Genomic DNA, 5,645 nt, shown 5'->3' on the forward strand with positions numbered 1-5,645 from the left:
CTGCTATACTTGAGCCCATCATTGCAGCCACCATTTCAATCCATCTCGTTGAAGGGCTCCCCCTCTTTCATCGACCCTCCACCTTACCAAGCATGACATCCTTCTCCAGGGAATGGTCCCTTCTTACAACATGACCAAAATAGGTGAGATGAAGTCTGGCCATTCTCGCTTCCAAGGAGCATTTCAGGTGCACTTCCTCCAGGACGATCTGTTCATTCTTTTAGCAGTCCATAGTACTTTCAGTATTCTTCACCAGCACCACAAGTCAAAAACATCAACTCTTCTTCTTCGGTCTTCCTTATTCATTGTCCAGCTCTCACACGCATACGAGGTGATTGGAAATATCATGGCTCGTGTCAGGCGCACCTTAGTCCTCAAGGAGACATCCTTACTCCTCAGCACTTGGAACAGTTCCTTCGCAGTTGACCTTGCCAATACTACACGTTGTCTAATGTCCTGGCTGCTGCTTCCATTGGCATCGATTGTAGATCCAAGGAATATGAATTCTTTGACAACCTCAATCTTCTCTCCATTTATTGTGATGCTGCTCATTGGTCCAGTTGTGAGGATTTTTGTTTTATTTATATTAAGACATAATCCATACCAATGGAAAATTACAGCAACCCAATTCTGATATGACTACTAATGGCCCAGACCCTTCAGGAATGAATGTTTGGGTCACCTCACCGGGCAAAGCATCACGACCACCTGAGGTGCTTGCTGGGGGCAAGGGAAATACAGAATGGGTGGTGGAAGAAGGTAGTTCTGAATATCAGCTACGACCATGTGACCAGTTGCAGAAACAAGGACTGTGATTGTTATATTTCTTCATTGTATATATGCATCAAATATTTTTGTTTCCTTCTGTTATGAACTGTTAAATGTAAACAAGGTTGATGCATTTTGGTTGTACACATGTTAGTGTATCATGTTAGGTGCAAATATGACTTTATAATTACTCTTATTTAGAGATTATGTATGGTTAAGAAGATGTGTACAACTGCCAAGTTGACAAGGGGTGGACTGTGATAGTTGGAGCTGTGTGTTAACTTGGCTGGACCACAATTCTGTGTGGTTTAAGCAATTGTGATGTGGGTTATTCCCATGATGGGATCGGATGTATATGTTTTGAGCAGCCAATCTGTTGAAAGGGACTTTTCCTAGGGGTGTGGCCTGCTTCCAGTATATTTATGGACATCCTGGGAAAAGGAAGACTCTTCTGTGGATCGAGATCCTGTTGTGCTGCTTACAACTGTCCATGAGCAAATAATCCACCATTTGGCCTGGGGATCTTGAATTCATCATTTGTCGAAGTCAACAGCTGGTATACTGCCTGCCAATCTTGAGCTTTTCAGCCCCTGCAGGGAGGGAAAAGCCTCCAGCTTGATGTTTGATCCAAGAACTTAGGACTTGCCAGTGTCTATAAGTGTGTGAGCCATTTTCCTAAGATAAATTTCTCTTTCTCTAAATTAGCCACAGCCCATGGCTTTACTAGTTTTGCTTCTCTAGAGAACCCAGCCTAACACACCGGACTGTATGAAGAAGAGTGTGGCATCAGGATTGGACAAAGACTAATTAACAACCTGTGATATGCAGACAACACAACCTGGCTTGCTGAAAGTGAAGATAACTTGAAGCACTTACTAATGAAGATTAAAGACTACAGTCTGAATTACAACTCAACATAAAGAAGATGAAAATCTTTACAACTGGACCAATAAGCAGCATCACGATAAATGGTGAAAAGATTGAAGATTTCCTATTACTTGGATCCACAAGCAACACCCATGGAAGCAGCAGTCAAGAAATCAGACATTGTATTACATTGGGCGAATCTGCTGCAAAAGACCTCATTAAAGTGTTGAAGACCAAAGATGTCTCTTTGAAAATTAAGATGCCCCTACCCCAACCCATGGTATTTTCAATATCCTCATATGCACATGAAAGCTGGACAATGAATAAGGGAGACTGAAGAAGAGTTGACGCTTTCGAGTTGTGGTGTTGACAAAGAATACTGAAAGTGCCTTGGACTGCCAGACGAATAAACACATATGTCTTGGAAGAAGTGCAACTAGTACTCTCCTTAGAAGCCAGAATTATCAGACTTTGTCTCACCTACTTTGGTCACGTGGTCAGAAAGGACCACTCCCTCCTGGGTAAGGATATCATGCTTGGTAGAGAGTCAGCAAAAAAGGGGAAGACACTCATGAAATGAATTGACACAATGGCTGCAACAATGGGCTCAGGTATAGCAAGGATTGTGAGGCTCCACAAGACCGGGTAGGGCTTCATTCTGTTGTACATGGGGTCGCTGTGAGTTGAAGCTGACTCAGTAGCACCCAACAACAGCAGAAATGTGTGCATGTCTTTAGATTTACTTCTGAATGTTGGAGAATTTGACTCATTCTATGAAAATACTGCACTTTGTGATTCCACATAACCAACATAAATATATATTCTAATGTTTGCACTTTGTTGGTGATGTTTTCAAATTCTCTTTTGGTTTCTCCTTTCTGTGTCTGATTTTCACCAATATTTTCTAAGGCATCTAGAATCTTAGTGGACAATTTCAGTATTGCACTTGCTTCTACAGCATGAACTTCCTAATATTTATTAGAAAGACATTTTAATACTCAATTATTGCCTAAATGTGTTTTAAAACTGCCCACCAGTGAGTGAAGGTGGCAAAAAATGTGGAGAGTAACTTAACAGTAGAAAAAATATCAACTGCTTCTGATCAACAATCTCCTACAAAAGAAGTGAATGCACCACACGTGGGATGAACATGGCATACTCATCAGGTTCTAAAATTTCCTGTTGCATGCCTTTATCATGCCCTGACATATTGGCAGCACTGCTATTGGACTGGCCTCTGCTCTTAGAAAAATCGATTTTGCAAACTTCACATAAATAGTGATGTGCTTGATTTGAAATTTCTTCACCAGTATGATTTTTTAAGGTAGTAAATGTGATTGGTTGCTTGACAGCTTCTCTATCTTCTGAAGATACGTACCTTAAAACAATCCTTGAGTGATCTTTATCAGAAAGATCAGGAGTGGAATCTGCAGACAAACTGAAATATCAAGCAATACTTATTTCACTGAAACAGTTGATCAAACTTTATAACAAAGTTTATTCTTTGCACCTTGTTTTATACATATACGATGGGTTGCCCTTTTCTGTGTTACAATATTTTGAGATGCGACCTGTTAACAACTGGAACAAACTGAGCAACAAGTTCAAGTAAACCCCCAAAATTTTCATTTTCTAGGGACCCAAACACTTCATTTCTTCCTCAAAAGTCCACTTTCAGCAATTATTATAATGACAGCAATAAGGCATTGCAAAACAGCTTTCCAATACTGGTGTTCTTCATTAATTTGTGTTTCCTGTTCAGGAGTTAAAGCAAAACCATGTCTTCAGTTTAAGTATGACAACATACAATCTCTTTGAATTGAACTGTTTTCATGATTATCAATCACATTCATGCTCACCAAGCACTAAATCCATCCACACCAAATTGAGGATTAAATTATTTAGGGCTGAATAATTTGCAAACAAAACAAATTAAAGAGTTCACTGATGGAGAATGAGTAGCCATTCTCTCTTAAAATTGTCATCATTAGCTTTGCAACCTAGAAATATATTTTGGCTACAAAATCTTCTTTGTTTACCTCCAGAAATTTTCAACATGACTTTCAAATGATGTGACAATCACTTGGCCCTCTTTTAACCCGATCATTTGCATCATTAAAAGAAACATTATTTCACAAAACAAGATCTGTATTTCTTTTATTCATGGAGTCTGCAGATGTGATAATTTTAGATTCTAAAACTGTTTCACTTTTTTTTTTTTTTTTTTTTTTTTGGCTACAAGAAAGAATGCATGCAGAATTTGGGAAAAATTCTGTTATATTTGTATTTCCATTAGTAATTTCAGCACTAACAGTATTAGTACAATTTACATTCATTAAACTCTTACATTTAACAGAAGTCTCTCTGATTCAAGATGTTTTTTAAAGGAAGTTAACTTTCTAATTGTTTTTAAGGATTTACAAATCCTTTTCTCATTTTTTTCCACTGTGTAGGGGTGTGTGTGTATGTGTGCATGCGCGTGTGCACACATGATCTGGGTGAAAGTTTACAAAGCAAATTCGTTTTCCATACAGCAGTTCATACACATTTAGTTTAATGGCATGATTGTAATCCCCATAATATAACAACCCTCTTCCTACTTCTTCCCTGTAATTACCTCTTCCCTGTGTCCTTCCCTCCTATGCATTCCTGCCCTCTAAGCTATCTCCCTGTGCACACACTGCCCTTCTGTTCTCCCATGATTGATCATTCTAAGGAGCATGCATGTTGTTGTTGTTAGGTGCCATCGAGTTGTCTCTGACTCAAAGCAACCTCATGTACAGCAGAACGAAACACTGCCCAGTCCTGTGCCAGCCCCATGATCCCTGCTATGCCTGAGCCCATCATTGCAGCCATTGTGTCAATCCATCTCATCAAAGGCCTTGCCCTCCTTTGTCAACCCTCCACCTTACCAAGCATGACCTCCTTCTCCAGGGAATGGTCCCTTCTGATAACATGACCAAAGGAGGTGAGATGAAGTCTGACCATTCTCGCTTCCAAGGAGCATTCTGGCTGTGCTTCCAGGACAGATTTGTTAGTTCTTGTTCTGGTCACCTAGTGACACTCTGACAAGAATATACCACAAATGGGATGGCCTTAACAAACAGGAGTTTATTCTGTTCCAGTTTGAAGGCTTTAAGTCCAAGTTCAAAGTGCCAAGCTCTAGGGGCTGGATGAAATCCCCTTGACCTTGAGCTTCAGCTCTGCCTCTTGCTCCTGGCCCACTAGAGCTGGAGGCATCTCTTCACTCAGGCAGCTACTGCCTGCTGAGGCTAACAAGCCCAAGTTAAAAAATGGCACAGTCCCAAAGATACCAAATCACACAGCAGGCCATTAATTCAAGTCCATTGAAGGTCCCAAGGTCGGGAGAGCATGGCAGGCTGCTGAACAACGGCAAGGCCACATGCAGGGTCTAAGTGTGCCATAAGCTAAGAGACCGTTCCCAAAGCTGCTTCTTATATATGGAAAGCAGATCACATACACATACACAAATATTCTAAAAGTTTCACCTTTTTTTTTTTTTTGGCTACAACAAAGAATGGAACTACTCTGCTGCTTGTGCTAGATCCCACTGTGAAGCTGATTGCCAGTCTCACTGTGGGGAATAACTACCACCAGCTGCCCAGCCACTCAGCCAGGCCCAGGTTGGCATACAACTTTAACTAGCACAGTTCTTTTAGCAGTCCATGGTACTTTCAGCATTCTTCGCCAGCACCACAGCTCAAAAGCATCAACTCCTCTTCGGTCTTCCTTATTCATTGCCCAGCTCTCACATGCATATGAGGTGATTGGAAATATCATGGCTTGTGTCAGGCACACCTGTTGTGTTCAAACGACAGCCTACTGATCTATGTACAAGTTCCTCACGAGCACAATTAAGTGTTCTGGAATTCCCATTCTTCTCAATGTTATCCAAATCAAGATCATATTTTGGCTCTCTTGGACTTGTTTTAATTGTCTTTAACTTCAAGTGGAATTTGCATATGAGCAGTTGATGGTCTGTTCCACAA

The sequence above is a fragment of the Orycteropus afer genome, unplaced genomic scaffold, assembly GCF_000298275.1.
Source record: "Orycteropus afer afer isolate SDZICR_OR568_19922 unplaced genomic scaffold, OryAfe1.0 scaffold00466, whole genome shotgun sequence".
NCBI classification, from domain to species: Eukaryota; Metazoa; Chordata; class Mammalia; order Tubulidentata; family Orycteropodidae; genus Orycteropus; species Orycteropus afer.